The sequence below is a fragment of the Nycticebus coucang genome, chromosome 4 (assembly GCF_027406575.1).
Source record: "Nycticebus coucang isolate mNycCou1 chromosome 4, mNycCou1.pri, whole genome shotgun sequence".
Lineage (NCBI taxonomy): Eukaryota > Metazoa > Chordata > Mammalia > Primates > Lorisidae > Nycticebus > Nycticebus coucang.
Genome location: NC_069783.1, coordinates 85,821,234 through 85,839,792, shown reverse-complemented (window position 1 = coordinate 85,839,792; position 18,559 = coordinate 85,821,234). Strand labels below are relative to the sequence as shown.

At 44.7% G+C, this 18,559-nt stretch overlaps 1 protein-coding gene and 1 pseudogene across 1 annotated transcript in view; both read right to left on the bottom strand.

The window, feature by feature from the left end:
• The window catches only part of SMYD1 (SET and MYND domain containing 1), a 227,527-nt gene that overhangs the window by 35,143 nt on the left and 173,825 nt on the right, over positions 1 to 18,559 (bottom strand). The gene's annotated exons all lie outside the window — the stretch shown is intronic.
• LOC128584342 (speedy protein C-like) lies at positions 17,524 to 18,411 on the bottom strand (annotated as a pseudogene).

Below are 18,559 nucleotides of genomic sequence, written 5' to 3'. Positions count from 1 at the left end.
GCTAGGGCTGCCACAACAAAATACCACAGACGGGGTGGCCTTGACAATGGCAATGTATTTCTCACAGTTTTCATAGGCTGAAAGTCCAAGATCAAAGTGCCAAGAGGTTCGATGCTTTCTAAGGCCTTTCTCCTTAGTGTGTCGACTACTTGGTATGCCCTCCCGTGGTCTTTCTCTGTGTGTGCATGTCCCTGGGGTTTTTCTCTGTTCTCATCTTTTCTTCTTCTTCTTTTTTTTTGCAGTTTTGGCCAGGGCTGGGTTTGAACCCGCCACCTCTGGCATATGGGGTCAGTGCCCTCTCCTTGAGCCACAGGAACTGCCCCATCTTTTCTTCTTATAAGGACGCAAGTCTTATTAAATTAGAGCCTGCACCAAGGGCCTTAATTTAATTATCTCTTTAAAGGACCTATCTCCAAACATCGTCACGTTCTGAGGTACTGGGGATTAGGGCTTCAACACATGGATTTGGGGGGAGCACAATGCAATTTGTAACAATATGGAGCCCCTGAGACACAGGGGTTTGTTTGTTATTTCATTAGAATGCAACCTGACTGATATGAGTCCTATGCCTGTTTTTCAGAAAGAAGGATGATCTCCAAATTGGAAAGTGAAACACAGAAGACAAAGAGAAATAATTTTAACCCCAATCTAGGCCGCCAAAGAACATCTCCCTGGGTGTTTCTCCAAGTGTGGTCCAGGGACCATATGCATTAGAATCATCTGAGATGCTGGTTAAAAGTGTGGATCCTGGACCCCACTCTAGACCTGCTGAACCCCACTCTAGACCTGCTGAGCCAGACTCACTGGGGCAGCACATGAGCCTTGGTGTCTTTAACATGCTCCCAGGCAATTCTTGTGTTTAAGTTTGAGAAGCTCTGATCCCACTACTTTGAATGAGATAGTCTCTGACCATTGGAATCATGTGGGTCACCACCTTATTCCCTGAGAACCACTTTTAACTGGTCAGGAATAGGGCCCAGATATCATTTTATTGTTGATATTATTATTGTTTTTCAAAGTTCCCTCTGATATTGTTCTTGCTGGGTTTTTTGGTTTTTTTCTTTTGAGGCAGAGCCTCAAGCTGTCGCCTTAGGTAGACTGCTGTGGCATCACAGTGCACAGCAATCTCCAACTCCTGGGCTCAGGCAAATCTCCTGCCTTTGCCTCCCAAGTAGCTGGGACTACAGGCACTCACCACAACGCCTGGCTATTTTTTTGGTTGCAGCCGTCATTGTTGTTTGGCAGGCCCAGGCTGGATTCGAACCCACCAGCTCAGGTGTATGTGACTGGCATCTTAGCTGCTTGAGCCACAGGTGCCGAGCATCTTGCTGGCTTTTTTTTAACATTTCCCTCTGATGCCTTAAACTTCCCTGCATTGGCCTAGACTGATTGTTTAAAGGCATTTTCAGTTCTTATTTCAGATAGTTAACTAAGAAGGAATTGTTCCAGGATTGAGACATGAGCTGATATGAATGTAGCTGGCATTGGGTCCTGATTTAAACATGGATGACCTTCAGCAACAAGAGAAAGAGGCTCAGGCATCTGTGGCTTGTCCCCATTCAGAAGCTACCGTAGACACACACAGCACAGGCAGCACCACTGGAAGCTGTGTGGTCAAATGATATTGGTGCTCGGCATCAGCAACTTTCTCTTCACAAAATGAATGCTCTCTTCAGAATGGCCAGTTTTCATGAAAGAATGTTTCTCGTCATTCTTTCCCCATTTTTGCTTCAGCTTCCTCATCTGTAAATAGGCTTACCAGCAGTTTCTGCCTCACGGAGTTGTTGTGATGATTTATTGGGCAAAAGCAAGCTTTGCATATGTGCACATGAGGATTCATTGTACACAAAACTTTTGACTTTTTATTTCACACAAGTGAGTTGATTTCTTATAGCATAAGCCACAGTCAGTGATCTCAGAATTTTTTTATTGTTAAATGAGTGTCTGTTGTCAGGACAAAAACAAATGTCATTTTTCTTGTTTAGATTTCATTCTAGTAACTACAGACTGGTAAATTTGTTCTCTATAAATGTTAACATTTTAGAATCAATTTCTCAACAGTGACTACAAGGTAATGCTATAGGTTCAGTAGGAATAAGCCTTGCCAAGTAAAGGCCTCTTCCTAACCTGGTTAGTTTTTGAATTCGCCAATTGGTGATGTAATATATCTTGACAATTAGCAGGGCATTTGGCAAATTGGGTATTTTTGTTTATTTGTTTGTTCTACCTCATCCTAGAGTCCTAAAGCTGGTAAGTTGCTTTTTTAAAGAGTGAGACTGTTGTGAATACTTGAAAAACATGTGCTTTTAGGTGTATTGCCCTATTATATCTTTAAAAAAATGAATTGATGGCTCTTTAAGATTTCTATGATGATAGGCACTCTCAACTGTGTCTCAACTTGGAGCTCTCAGATACCCAGCATTGTACCTTAGTCAGTGCGATCACCCTATAAATATTTATTAAATGAAAGCTCCTTAAATGAATAGTCATTGAATGAATGTTCCCGAGGGGTAGAATTGTAGTTAAGTCTCCTGCACTGCTCTCTTCTTGGCTCTGTGGTGTTCAATATGCTGACTGATAGCTTAGACAACAGTGAGACATGATGAGTTCAAGTTCAAAATATTCTCTACATGAACTCCAAGGGGACTAAGATGACTCTTTTTGCTTAATAAACAAGGACATAAATGTAGTTAGGGAAAGCCAGCTTAGAAGCATTCTTGCAAAATTAATGTTTGCTTGACAACAAAGTTAATTGAACAAATAATGATGTTCTTGGCAACTGGAATACTTAAAAATTTTAGCATCCAGCTGGGCATGGTGGCTCACTCTTGTAATCCTAGCACTCTGGGAGGCTGAGGCAGTTGGATTGCTTAATCTCAGGAGTGCAAGACCAGCCTGAGCAAGAACGAGAACCCATTTCTAGTAAAAATGGAAAAACTAGCTGGGGGTCCTGGCAGGTGCCTGTAGTCCCAGCTACTTGAAAAGCTAAGGCAAGAGGATTGCCTGAGCCCAAGAATTTGAGGTTGCTGGGAGCTATGATGATGTCATGGCACTCTACCCAGGGTGACAAAGTGAAATTTTGTCTCAAAAAAAAAAAAAAAAAATTAGCATCTGTGAAGTTATAAGATCATCATTAAGTAACAATCTTTTGCTATTTGGCACCAGTAAGAAGTTATTGGAGGGCTCTGCAATGAGATTCTCACTATTCTCACTGTGGGTTGAACTATGGCCCCTAAAAGAGCATGTCCACCCAGAACCTGTGAATGTGACCCTATTTGAAAAAAGAGGTTTTGCAGATGTAATTAAATTAAGGTGAGTGAAGTTAAGGGAATCCATCCTGGATTTAGTGACGGGTGTCCTTATAGGAAGAAAGTGTGGCAATGTGAAGACAGAGGCAGGGATTAGCGGGATGCAGCTACAAGCCAAGGAAACCAAGAATAGCTGGAAACCACCAGAGCCTGGGAATGACAACAGCGGATTATCCCACAGAGACTTTAGAGGGAGTAAGGCTCTGCCAACACCTTAATTTTGGACTTCTGGTCTCCAAAACTGTGAGAGAATAAATTTCCATTATTGTAAGCTAACCAGGTTTGGGGTGATTTGCCATGGCAACCCCAGGAAACTAACACACTCACTATCACCTTTAAGCAAAGGCATTGATACATCAATGAATACCACAAAGAAGGTGATCCTATGAATTGGCTGAATAAGGAACACAGAATTGAGGTCTTTGTGTATTTCAGAGGCTGTCAGGGAAAAGAGGGAAGGATGGTGATAGTGACTGGGGTTGTTCTGAGCCAGGGACTGGCTGATGCTTTCTGTCCCCTCCCACGAAAAACTCTTGTCCACCTGCTGCTTCATTCATTCCTTTCTTCAGAAATACTTCCTGCCCTCTTCTCAGGCTAAACCCCCTGCCTTCATGGAATTCATAATCCAGTGGGAGAAGTTCACCAAAAGCAAGTAATTGAAGAACAAAACAAAAGCCAGAATTTTGTTTATTGTTGTTCTTAATGCCCAACTCAGAGGACAATTTAAACCACCAACAGCACCCAGGAAAGGCTTTTGACTCACGGCTTCAGGGTGAGGTAAAAGAGACCCTTATTTCACCCTAGAGGAAAGCAAAAGTCAGAATTATCTTAAGCATTCATGAATAATAGAAAGAATTTGGGGAAAAAATCCAAACTTTTATCTAGATTTATTTTTCTTATTATGTTCTTCTTTGGAACTGTACTTAGTGGTCACAACTAATGTTATAGTTTTTACTTTTAAAGGTACATTTAAAGAAGTATGTTCATTTTTCTTTGGGACAGGACCACATGAGAAGCTTGTGGAATCATAAAGCATTACTATCCAACTGGTAGTAACTGACTCTAACTGAAGACGAAATACCTACAAGGAATTGAAATGTCTCTTGATGGCTACTTTATAAAGACAGACCTTTAAAAGACAGTGAGAAGCAGAGAAAGCATTTCCAATTTTTTTTTTTTTGAGACAGAGTCTCACTATGTCACCCTCGGTACAGTGTCGTGGTGTCACAGCTCACAGCAACCTCCAACTCTTGGGCTTGAGCAATTCTCTTACCTCAGCCTCCTGAGTAGCGGGGACTGTAGGCACCCGCCACAACACCTGGCTATTTTTCGGTTGTAGTTGTCACTGTACCAGCCTCCATGTACGTGGCTGGTGCCCTACTCACTGAGCTACAGGCACCGAGCCAGTATTTCCAATTTTATGAAAGGGACTAAAAGGAAAACAATAGGTTTCCCTTGTAAACAGAATCCATTACATGTTAGCTTTACTAGAATCCAGCTCTTCTGCAAAGTAAAACATACCACCAATTATAAATGTACCTATATTTGTAATGAAGCCAGGAAATTCCCACACCACATCTATTTATCCGAAACCGATATTTTTGTTATATAGCGGCAGACACAGACTATTCTACAGTCCTTGGTTATGAAAATTTATTTTGTTAAAAAAAAAAATGTCATGTGTTATTGTTGACTTTCCTTTTAATCTAACGAACATTGTTATAAAGCTAAGTTCCCAAGGAGGTTGTTATTTAAAGTTGTGCTGTGTGTAAGATAAAAGAACAGTACAAAAAAGCAAGCCCCTCTTTTCTCCGGGGAGAAAATCTGTTTAGGAGCCGTGTAAGTCAACAGAATAGCGGTGCAAAGGCAACAAGGCCAGAGGATCCCTTCTTCCTACAATGGTGGGCAGAGAGGAGCAATCCAGGAGCCGCTGGCCTGAGATCTTGCATGGAAACCACATCCAGGGCTGTGGATTTACCTGAACAAATAGACGGAGGCCTTCCAAAGCTGCAGTCTAAATGCTGTTTACACTGTAAATAAAAAAGACACAAACAGCTCTCTGAGGAGCTACTGTCCCATTTGGGCTGCCTCGTGGGAACAGAGGCGGGTTGGGGAGGCTCAGCTGGCTGGGAATGCTAAGATCTGCTGTCCTGGTAAAACCGGGAGATGCAGCAGATAAGAGATCTGGAACCGAACATTCTCTGAACTCTCTGAAAACAACACAGGGGCTGAGTTCCCTCCCCTGTTACCAAGCAGGAATCAGAGAGCTCCTCCAGCAGCCGGGCCTGGGGCTGAAGTCGCTGCACTCTCTCATCACTTTGGTTGGGCCATTGGTCTGCAAAGTCGCTGATACCAGCATCCAGGAAGGATTAGTGTGAGGATAGGGTCAATACTTACTAAAGGAGCATCCCACCTGAAGCTCTGTGCTCCAGGGTATGGATGATATAAAAATATGAAGACTGTCTCTGACCTCAGAGCTTTCAGTCTAGTTGAGGAGATAAATGGAGAGGAATTCAGAGAGTGGAAAGGAACTAAAGATGCTCCCCAGGGAAAGTGAGCTGGGTCCCAGCCTGCGTTCCCTCCCGGTCCTCCTGTAGTTAGACCAGTCTCTTGCCGCTTCCGCTGCACTTTGCTTGTGTTTCTCTTTACCTGCCAGTCAAGCCAGCAAGCCCATCTCTGATTTCTCCTCCTTCACGAAATCTCCTGTGAACCAACTTAGTGGCTTGTGTTTTGTTCCTCCTTTGAGTACTCCCTGAATTTATTGTACTTCTCAAACTGTGTTCTGTGGTGCCCTGGGAGCTGCATCAAGTTCCCAAGGTGCTTTGAATTATTTCCAGTTTTCTCTCCCCAAATATTAAACCTGTCAGACATCATGCAAACTTCAAACTCAAGGTGGTGCACAGTTTCAGCATTAGATTGCGCCACATTCCTTCGGATGTGTTTTTGCAAGTGCTGTGATAAAAAAAAGTTCCATGTGAAAATCGATGTGATACAGTCTGTGTCCCACTTGATTCTAAGGTCTGAGAAGTTGTGCAGTGCCCAGACAGTCATCGTAATTATTTCATAATGAAATACAACTGTTTTTTCTTTCAACCGTGCGTGCATTATTTTTTCAAATGGCTACTAAGTTTTTAAGTCATAAATAGTTATTAAGTCATTTGGACCTAATTACTTAATTACTTAATAAATGGAGGTGCTGGTATTTCTTTTGGCCTAGGGACACCATGAAAAAATTGCTAAGACACTAAGTGTTCCATGAGCAGAGAAAGTTGGGAGCCTCTGATCTAGAACATACATTTGACATATGGCATGAGGCAGGAGAAAAACTGACCAGCAGGTGGACCCAAGCTTAAATGGAAGAGAACCAAAGCAAGAGGAAGGCCAGGAGGTGTCCATAAATAAAATTAACTTTAATTAACTAACTGGTTAGAAGTTTGTATCCCTTTCTCCCAAAGGCACGTCACCACTCCTCTGCACAGAAGCTTTTGAACAGCATATGTTGCTTCTCACTTCATAATGAGGGGTGTATTTTAAGTAAACTTGTTTTATTACTATTAATAGATGTTTTAAATTTAGTACTAATGAGGAGATGAAAAGTTATTTCCATTTGTTTGTTTGTTTGTTATGTTTTGTTTTGTTTTTGATCCTTTATATGTTTTCCATGCCTAAAACACTCAACTGTGCTATTCAAACAAAGCACCAGTTCATCCCCTGTTGATAACTAGATGTAAAGATGAACTTGGGAAGAATCTTTCCCCCACTGAATTTGCAGGGAAGGTGCTGTGTACTGTGTTTCTAGGGTCTTGAATGCTAAATGACCCTGGGTTTGTGATTAATTGATGGGGGCCAAGAATGGAGGAAATCTGGAGAACATAAGAATGGTTTAGAATTTAGATCATCTTATGCTGACAGCTAAGTTTTGCCAACACTTTCGGAGGATTAATGGGTGGCAACGTAGCTTCCAGGACTCGGTCTCTTCACAGAGTTAATGTGAGGTTAAATAAGGTTGTATGACAGGACAGTGAACTAGATTAAGTCCACGTGAAATCAAAAGACAATCAAATATGCGCTTTCTTCAGATTGTCTATTTCTTTTGTCCCTTCCTTCTCCAGACATTCTGGTTGTTACTAACGATTTGGGATTCAAATATCCTTCTTGTTTGCCGCCTGACGCTGTATTGTTTTGACTTCTGATTGTCAGCCTGCCCTCTGATTGGTGGTGTGTTGGCTTTTGCATTTTGTGCACTTGTGCCTTTTGGTCTGGGCCCTCCCCCATAGGCCCTCAGCCTGCCATCGCCAGTTGTGACAGCTGCGGTAAGGTAAGGATTCCCCGTGGAGATTAAGAAGGGTGTGGCTGCGACCACATCTTCAAAGTTCAAACATGGGGATCCCTCCAAAAAAAAAAAAAAAAAAAAAAAATTTAGAAATTTAGAATCAAGCAGGGGTTATATGACCAACTCTGGCCTTAAATTCTGGCTCCACCATTAACCCCTGTATAGCCTTAAGCAAATTACTTAGTGTATCTGAGCTTCAATTTCCTCATCTATAAGACGGGAATAAGGGTGGCTGTTGAGCATTAAATGTAACACACGAAAGTGCTTAGAAGTACATCAGCTACCATGGAGGTGATCAGTCATCAGTGAGTGTCATCTGTCAAGGCCCGTGCCACCATCTGCCAGTTGTGTGACTATGATCAACTCCTTTAACCTCTCCTGGCTCCAGATTTCTTATCCACAGGGCACCTACCTACCTCCTTCACTATGGCATTGTGGTGAAAACTGCAATGGGGCTTTGTAAATTGGAAAGTTCTGTACAAACATAGACTTTAACTTGTTATTAGTGACTTCTTTTATTATGGTCACTGTAGGCCTAGAACCCAGGGTAAGTAGCAAATACATATTTATTGAATTACATAATTCATGAGTTAGTGAGTGTCAGTAAAGGCCTCTTCTCCTGAGGGAAGCTGCTGACTGCTGACACTGGGTGCTCAGGCCCGGCCCAGGCATCCGGCAGCAAGTCTCACCAGGGCACCCAGGGACATGAGGTGCCTGGATCCTCCCTGGGCTCAGGCACAAGTCCAGAGCCTGGTTTTCCCTCTCTCCTTTCCTCAATTAGGGGAACAGTCAGGCACTGTCAGTTCTTATTCAGGTCCCAACAAGCCCTGGGTTGCCCTGGAGGGAGAAAGAGAAGAGAGGAGACAGAGGAAACTCTCCCCGTAAAACTTGGCTTTCACTGAATAGCTTCTAGTTGCCTTGAAATCTAATCTTCTTTTGAACTCAAATTTGCCAGTCAGTCATATTCTTGGAAGGTGATGAGCTCCAGCCCCGTCCTGATGGATGGGACTGATAATACCTTTCCAAGAACCCCACTCCTGGGGTGGCAGGAACCGTCTGCCTGCTAATGTTTCCTCTCACCTATTCAGAGAGATTGGAGCATGGGGGGCGGGTGGGTTTCAGCCCTTAGGGACCCCACAGATATTCTGTTATCTGGGCTTAGGAGAAAAAGTGGCCCTCTTTCTACCTGCTGACCCAGGAATACTTTGACATCCCCTTTCATGGGCCTTACTAAATTCTCAAATGCCTGGTTTCCCCACTCCTATCAACAAAATTTCACCTCATACTGACACTAACTCATAAATTATGAATTATTTAATTCAATAAATATATATTTGCTACTTACCCTAGGTTCTAGGCGTGGCAGTGAACAAAATGAGAGCGAGATAGGTACACATCAGCTCTCACCAACTGAGAGAGTCAATATTTGCTGCAACATTCCATGCAAATTGACCCAGTACAGATCAACTGTGCAACTTCTTCTTCAGTTACATAAGGAACAATTATTGAACACCTACCTTGTAATACACAGATAAATAAAACACAGACCCTGCTCCTGGTAGAGGAGGTGCACATAGTAGCAGTTTTTTTACAAAGCCATATGATAAGAGAAATAATACAGCCACACCAGGAAACTATGGGAAAATTGAGGAGGGAAACGTTCCTGGTAAGAAGCTGCTGTGAACAGAATAGGAGCCAACTACAGCACAGTTCTGTGGCTCGAAGGCATCGAATATTGACAAGTAGCGATAAGAGAACAGATGTCTGCAGGGCCTCACTTGTGGAAGGCCTTATCTGCCATGGCAATAGGGTTGGAGTTTATTCTCTACATTATGGGGTAACACTGAAAGGTTTTGAGGAGATCATAATGGCATCAGCTCTGTGTTTTAGTTAATGGCAGTCGTGTGAAGGATTGATTGCACAGGCGGCTGCAGAGGTTGTGAGACAATGTCACCATACACCACAAACAAATGTGGAGGACAGGGGTCAGGATGTCTTTGTGAGATATTTAGGACATGGAATTAGGGGTGCTTGGGAATTGGATGTGGAGCAACTGGGATCAGGAGAGGAAGAGGGTCCCAGGCTCCTCGCCTGAGTTCCTAGCTGGAAAGTGACATAGAGAATCAGAAAAGAGAGGATTCAAGGGAGAGGTGCAGGTTTAAGGTGCTTGCTGGGTTTCCAGGTGGAGATGTCTAGCAGCCAACTGAACACAGGCAGTTCCTGTTTTGCATGGTTCTGATACACAAATTTCAGCTGCCAGGAAACATTATGAGCACTAGTCCCCCAATAATAAAGTTCGGCTTTTAGTGACCACACACTTTCACTGTGAATAGTTGCTGCATCAAAGCACCCACTTTGCTGCTAGCTCTTCAGTCCACAAATCCACTACATAAATAACACATGCATCATGATCTATGGCCAATCAGGTCATAAAACTAAAAATGCGTCAAGATTCAAACAATAGAGAAACCCAGAGTACAGACCCAAATCAGACTAACACCTGTCTGCCCCTCAAACTCCTCACCTGGACGGAAGGGCTTCCTGGAAGAACTGAGACTCCAAGCCGAGTCCTCAAACACAATGCTAGAGAACTGTGACATCCCTTGATGTTAAAAGTGAAAGCTAGAAATTTGCCAGGCTAGGTTGACAGAAGTTTTTCTATTTTGCACAAACAATGTGATTCCTATCATACCAGACCTGGAAACCACGCCAACACTCCCAGATCATGAGAAAACAGAAATGACAGAAGACAAACATCATGGTTCTTAGCTTCTGCACTCCAGTGAGTGTCTGGTAGCTCTTTGTGGACTAAGAAAAGGGGAGAGGAGAAAGAGCAGGGCTGGGATAAATGGCACCAACGCTAAGAGCCCTGGAGCCTCGGTTTCTTCATCTGATCAATGAGGCTGTTGAGTAACTTGTTGAAAAGCCTGAAAGACATAATGTGTGTGAGAGAACTTTTTCAACTGTGGAAGACTGTTGAGGGTTAGACTGAAATGAAAATAGCTAAAAAAGGGAGAAAAATAGTAAAGAATGTGGGATCCTGGTTTCTCAACTTAGGAACAATAACAACAGCTAGAAAAAAGTTTGAGCTTCTACTACACACTAGGCACTGTGCTGTAATTACTAGGTTCCATCTGTTTTGTGCTCAGAGCAGATGACTTGACCTTTACAAGGGTTATCTCATTCAGCTCTCTAAGAATTAACAACCCAGCCATTATCCATAACTAGCACCTTTCTGGGAATGAATTTATTAGCATCCAGAGAACAGAGCTTTTAGCTTTGGAGGGGAAGACAAAGCTTCACAGGATGGGCTGCTCCTGGGAAGCCCAACATAGGACACTTGCGGGGCCAAGAATGACAGGAAGAGGGAAGCCCTGGGCTCCATCAAAACTGGGTCAAAGCTCAAAGTCCTCACCATCATCTCTGTGATGCTAAGCAGATAAGTCACTTGATCTCTAGTGACCTTAATTTTTAGGAATACCAGGATCTTCTTTTTTTCCTTTCCTTTTCTTTTCTTTCTTTTCCTTTTTCCTTCCCTTTCTCCTTCCTTCCTTCCTTCATTTCTTCCTTCCCTCCTTCCTTTCAATAAAGTCTCACTCTGTTGCCCAAGCTAGAGTGCAGTGGCATCATCTACCTCACAGAAACCTCAAATTCCTAGGCTCAAGCAGTCCTCCTGCCTCAGCCTCCTGGGACTTAGTCCCAGCTAAGTACCTGGGACTACAGGCACCCACCATAATGTCTAACTTATTTTTCTATTTTTTAGTAGATACAGGGTTTCACTTTTGCTCAGGGTGGTCTCGAACTCCTGAGCTCAAGCAGTCTTCCCACCTGGGTCTCCCAGAGTGCTAGGATTACAGATGTGAGCCACCAAGCCAGGCCCAAAACACTAGCACGTTAATAGTACCTGTCTTATAGTGATGCTGTGAGGCTTAAATTCAACAATGCACATGCTATTGCAGAAAATGGTAGCTGCTAGCCAGTCCAAAGGGGCTGGTGAGCCTGTCCCCTCCCACCACTGAAGAGACTTCATCAGCCAACATCAAGAAAAGAGCCTAATTCTAGGGACTGCCTCCTGGGGACTCCTTGTCAGACCACGCCCAGACCTATGACAGGCTGTCTCCATTCTCAGAGTCCTTCCTGCCTCAGTTACAGGGATGATCTGAGCTGTTCTCAATGCAGCATTCCGGGATAGGAATCATCAAAGACAGCCAGGGCCAGTCAGGCAACTCCCGGGCTTGGTCTAGATACTTCACTTCTTTCCCTCTCTCCCTCCCACCTTCCCTTCATTCCTTCCATTCCCCTTGCTTTTCCCCTCTCTCTCACTTTCACATTCTTTCCTCCCCCTCCTTTCTCCATTTCTCTCTCTCTTCTTTCTTCTAAAAAATATTTATTGAACACTTACTATAAGCCTCCTAGGGCTGGAGATGTAGCAGTGAACAAAACAATGCCCCTATCCTCAAGAGATTTAAGTTCTCTTGGGGCGGCGCCTGTGGCTCAGTGAGTGGGGCACCGGCCAAACTGCAACAACAACAACAAAAATATCCAGGCGTTGTGGCGGGCACCTATAGTCCCAGCTGCTTGGGAGGCTGAGGCAAGAGAAGTGCGTAAGCCCAAGAGCTGGAGGTTGCTGTGAGCCGTGTGACGTCATGGCACTCTACCCAAGGGCAGTACAGTGAGACTCTGTCTCTACCAAAACAAATAAAAGAGAGAGAGATTGAAGTTCTAGCTGAGAGAGAGAGACAGAGAAGCAAAATATGTATGGACAAGGGCTAAGGGAGAACAATGAAAGAGATTTTGGGGGAAGAATTCACTGAAAAAGTGATGGGATGGGATGTTATTGGTGCCAGCAGCAAGCTGGCCGCTGCCCACATCTAAGCACACCCGCCCATTCTGTGTCTAGATACAGCATTGCGTTCAGTGTACACATCTTCACAGAAGCAAACACACACACATGTGAGGGTGTCTTGGTAAGCTTGGTCCCCGACATCTTGAGATGGAAGCACCCTTGATCCTGTGACTGTCCCCCAGCTGGCTGGCAATACCAGTTACTCCCCTCCCCCACTGCAGCCTGGACATTCTCCTGCTTCCTGCTCATGACTGCATTCCTACTGGGGGTGGACACCCTCCTGCCATTCTCACCGACACTGTGCCGGCTGGGGGCTGCAAGGGTCTGTCAAGGTGGCTGCAAGCGGGAAAGGTAATCTCCAGGGTCATTTCTCCTGCCTTCCCTCACAGCCACTTCACTGCCAAGGGGCCCCATGACACATCCACACCCCCTGCTCAATTTCTACCTTCTCACTCCCAAGTCTCCTTCTCAGCTCCTGGCCAAACATCTTGCGAGATGCACTTTTTTCCCCTTGGGAGAATCTTTCAGCCATATCTTCATAATCACCACCATCTGGAGTCAGGGGAAAAGAAGTGGGGAGGGAGTTGGAGAGAGAGGGAGAAGGAAGGTGGGGGGAGGGAAAGAAAATGGAAGAGCCGAGAGGTTCACCCTCAGAAGTATTGTCTTTGTAACTGGCCACAACAAGCTTGGAAAACCCAAAGAACTGGGGTTTTGCTTTAGGGAACCACGTAGACCATCCTTTAAGGCCCCTTGCCATCTGTTTTGCAGTAAAACAGGAGGAGTGAAAACTTGTCAGGAGCAACAGGTGGCAGAGGGGAAGGGGAGGGCAGAGGACAAGGCTGGAGCCGACTGGGGTGGGGGTTGAAGGAACAGAGGAAGATGCTCCAGGGGCACCACCAACAGGAGCCCCGAATCCCCAGGCTGCTCTCTGGCTCCAGCCTGTGGAGGCCTGCCAGGGGCCACGGGCCCCCCGTGCTGGCTGGTGGGGAGGTAGGCAGCACAGCAGGAAGGCCCGAGATGCTCCTGGGGTCTGGCCAGCCCAGTGCCCACAGACTTCCTCATGCATCCGAGGAGGGCTGGGTCTCCGACGAGCAGAGGAAGAACTGCCAAACTCATTTCTGCTCTGAAATTAAAGAAAACCTAGTATACACACAGTGGGCTCTTTGAATTATCCACATGAAATGTTTAACATGTTTAGCCTAGAGCAGATGAGATTTAATAAGGGGAGGTTCCCATGGTGATTTTGCTAGGAACTGAGATAATCAGCTAACACTCATTGAGTGTACCTGGTATTGTATCAGCCACCGGGCTCCAGTCACCTTGCCACACACTCTTCTCCCTGAAATCCCTTTTGGGACCCCCTACCCTGACACACCTCCCAACTACCACCACCACCACCAGCAATGTAAAGAGACTTCTCTGAGGTTCAGCAGCACTATGTTACTGACTCAAAGTCACACAACTAGTGTTAGAATACAAAATTGAATGGGTTGACTCCAAAACCTGAAACCTCTGTGGCTGAGCTATCCAACGTCTACTTAAACTTTAATACTTAACTAACAAATGAGTTCAGTCCTTTTAGTGCTTGCTTTTAGAAGGCAAATATGACAACTTGAGTCCTCTACAGTTCAGTTGGTTTCTCCTGAAATCTAAGTAATTCTTCAAGACTTAGGAGCTTCCGGAGGTAATTCAAAGCTATTGACAGTCCCATTTAGGGGTAAGTAAGCACCTAATTCCATACAAGGACTTTTAAAATCAGAAATATACTTTTAGATATTTTATGTGTTTTATTTTTAAATTATAACTTATTATAGAAACATGCCAAATAAGTAGAAAGAATTCACCCTCAATTTCATCTTTCCGATTAATTTGCTCACACATCCATGGGGAAACCACTTGAAAACTTACATAGTTTGCCAGAAACAAAATAAGGCAAACTGTTTGAAAGCTTCTAACAAGAACTTCTCAAAAGCAAAAGATTAGAGGACATATATGTTTCCACGCAACTAAAAAATTTTCAGGAAAAAGAGACAGCTACACTGAATCCTTGTAACAATGTTAAAAGCATTTCCCTAAATATAGTAGAAACCATAGTTGACTACCTCCCTACACTGAGCACCTCCTTAAGGTGACCTAAATTTCATAGGCCAGACATGTACCACATGTGCTCAATGGAAGACTGACCTCTCTATATCGACCACTTCTGTAAGTTGTATCTTGACCACTTGTACTGTGACACACAATATTAATTTACCCTGTATAACTTGAGCAGTTGAGTCCTCTCCATACCAAGGGGTAGTAGGTATGGGTTTTGCCCCTTAATTGTATTTATTTTTTTTTTTGAGATAGTTCACTATGTTGCCCGTGGTAGAGTGCTATGACATCATAGCTCACAGCAACCTCAAACTCTTGGGCTTAAGCGATTCTCTTGCTTCAGCCTCCCAAGTAGCTGGGACTACAGGCACCCATCACAATGCCCGGCTATTTTTTTGTTGTAGTTGTCACTGTTGTTTGGCAGGCCCAGGCTGGGTTCGAACCTGCCAGCCTCGATGTATGTGGCCGGCACCCTAACCACTGAGCATGGGTGCTGAGCCAATTATATTATTTTTTCTTTAGTATAAATTCTTTCTTCATGTTTTATTATTAACTCATGTGGGATTAGGCCTGACATCCCATTGTTTATTATGTGTTTCAGAAGATTTTTTTCAATGAGAATGACTGGTCTGAATTGTAGGTGTATCCTATAAATACTGAAAAATTTTAGTTAGGGGTGGTGCCTGTGGCTCAATGGAGTAGAGCACCAGCCCCATATACCAGAGATGGCAGGTTCAAACCTGGCCCCAGCCAAAAACTGAAAAAAAAAATTGTTTATAGTTAATCCAGATATGATGGCCCAAAAGAAAGAACTCAAAGAGCTGGAGGAAAAGGTTGGTCTTCTATATTTTCTGGAAAGCAGCAGCTAAAGAAATTTGGTGGATCATTTTGGTGAAGCAAGGCCACAGTTAGCCACACCCAAAATTATGAACATGAGTACTTGGAAAGATATAGTAAGGAAAGTGGAGACCTACCACAGAAAAGGTGGAAAAATTCTCTCGATGAAGTCAATGAAGCCATATTAGCTGCTTCGAAAAAAATGAGGGCAGTTAACGCCCAAATCTCCTGGCTGATGATCCAAGAAATTGCTAAAAAATTTGCACAGGTTAGGACAAACTAGGATGGACAGAAAAAAAAAAAAAGAGAAAGAGAGAGAGAGATTGCACAGGAATTCAGGGTGGCAGATTTCCAAGTACTAAGTGGTTTAGATTGAGAAATTTATACTGCAACATGGGATCTCCCAGAAAGTTTTGTGTGGTGAATCCAATGAAGTTCCAGTAGAAGTTGTGGAAGAGTTCATGAAAAAGTTCTTAGACTCCTCCAGAGGCTTCTAACATGACAACATCTTTAACACGGACCAGAGTGAACTCTTTCAAGGCAATGCCTGGCAGGAGCCTCCTCGTGAAGGGTGACAAACGTAAGAGCAGAGAATTTTTCATGGCTCTGCTTTGACTTAGCACAACCAGAGAGAAACTAAAAGCCCTTGGTATTGGTAAATCAGTGTGCTTTAAAAATGAACGTGGCTCAGCTCAGCGCCTGTAGTTCAGTGGCTAGGGCGCTGGCCACATATACTGGGGCTGGTGGGTTCAAATCCAGCCCGGGCCTGCCAAATAACGGGCAACTACAACCAGAAAATAGTTGGGTGTTGTGGCAGGCACCTGTAGTCCCAGCTACTTGGGAGGCTGAAGCAAGAGAATCACTTAAGCCCAAGAGTTTGAGGTTGCTATGAGTTGTGATGCCACAGCACTCTACCCAGGGCAATATAGCGAGACTCTGTCAAAAAAAAAAAGAGCATGGCTGTCTGACAATAAAACTTTATTTATGAACGTTGAAATTTTGTACAATTTTCATATGTCACAAAATAGTATTCTTCTTTTGTTTTTTTCAACCATTAAAAAATGTAAAAAAAAATTAGCTTGCACACTGTACAAAAACAGGGGGCAGATGCGATGTGGCCCATGGATCGAAGTTTGCTGACTTGTGGTCTAAAGTAAGGAGAGGAGCTTAAACCACCAAAAAAAGCTTCTATTTTCCCTCCACCTCACTTTCTTCTCCTCTCCCTGGCCCCTTCTTTCATACATGATGTTCAAAATTTATTTATTTTATTTTTTTTTTTTGTAGAGACAGTTTCACTTTATGGCCCTTGGTAGAGTGCCGTGGCATCACACAGCTCACAGCAACCTCCAACTCCTGGGCTTAGGCGATTCTCCTGCCTCAGCCTCCCGGGTAGCTGGGACTATAGGCGCCCGCCACAACGCCCGGCTATTTTTTTGTTGTTGCAGTTTGGCCGGGGCTGGGTTTGAACCCACCACCCTCGGCATATGGGGCTGGCGCCCTGCTCACTGAGCCACAGGCGCCGCCCGATGTTCAAAATTTATTCTGGAACAAACATCTCTACTGTCCTTCTTAGCTCCCGCTCTTTCTACCATGCATGTCTTTTAACAAATACAGTAGGACCCCTGTAAGCTGAGCATTAAAAGGACTGTGATGAACTGGTCAACACATGCAGATGGTCAACCTAAGGAAGTAGGCCTCCTGTACTGATACATGCATATGGGGCATGTCTGGGCTATGGAAATTAGGTCAGCTTAATAAGATGGTCAGTATAGGGAGGTGGTCGACTATGGAGGTTCTGCTGTACTTGCACTTGTGTTAGCATTCAAGAAATGTTAACCACACACTCACGTCTCTGTAGCAGAAGAATTAAGAGAAAAAGTACAGCTTTCCCTTCTCTGCAAGGCTCCAAAATGTAAGGTCGCCAGAGGAGTGGGTGGTTCTTTGTTGTTGTTGTTGTCCTGTGGATGCAAATTTATTAGACGTTGCAGGTTGGGAGGAAGGGATAGGGGCAACACTGCCAGCCTGGGGCCCGTAAGACAGGAGGCCAGAGGTGGGGGTCAGCGGTCATCGGCCAGTTGGTGGACCGTTCTTCCCTCTGTGAGGCATCAGCTCCTGGGGCATGGTGAAGGGTCTGGGAAGATGCAGAAGTTGTAGGTGCCTGGCTCTAGCTGCATCTGAGGGTGCAAAGTGATGAGAAACTCCCCACCCCAGAGGTTTTGGCTCCTGAGAGATAATTTTGGGAATGAGGATGATGGCGCTCTGAGGTCAGGGCTGGGCGCTTGGATAATGCAGACAAAGGATGGTGGCGACTGTGGTGCTGGGATGAGCCCCAGGGGGAACAGTGGAGTAGTGAGAGGCTGGGGGCCCGGGGGAGTGACCTTGGACCTGTGGACAGCCCCTCTGAACCCAGCCATGAACTGCTCCCAAGTCCAAGCCCAGTGGGATGGCTCCATTGCCATGACCTCCTCACAGCACTGGCGGCTCCCCACTGCCTAGAAGCTCATCTGTGCCCCCAGCTTGTCCCTCTGGTGCAGGAATTTTGCCACCTGAAGGTACCAATCTTCTCCCAGGGCTCATGGGAAAATCTCACATTTGGACTCTCCCAGGCCCTCCTCCATGTCATTTGCAAGGTACAGTGCCAGGAACAGGCTGCTGTGGGTATACCTGCTGAGTTTCAGGAGGGTGCACTGTAAGTAGACCAGCACTATGGCCAGGAGATGTTTATCCAAAATCCAGAAGCACAGGTCTTTGGAGAAGAATTCCTGGACAAAGCTGTCCTCCAGAAGCCTGAGGAAGGCCTGGAGCTCCTTGTGTCACTGGGAATGGAGAAACCCAGTGCCTCCTCCTTGCCGGCTGCAGCCCCCCAGGCTCATGTGAGTAGTAACCACAGGGACAAAGGCAGGGTCTTGGGCCTCACTCATCTCTTTGGGGGTGGAGGTGGAAGAGGATGGGACAGGACAGGGTGACCTGAGCTCTGGAGCTACCCACAGCATAACTCAGGAGCAACTTTCTTAATCAATAGGGAAGGGAGGGGTAGTAAGACCTGCAGGGGAGATAGAAACTTTTAAAATGCAGCTCCAGGATGTATTTTAACAGTTTTTAAGAATGGAAAAACAAAAATCAGCTCTGTAAATCCAGGCC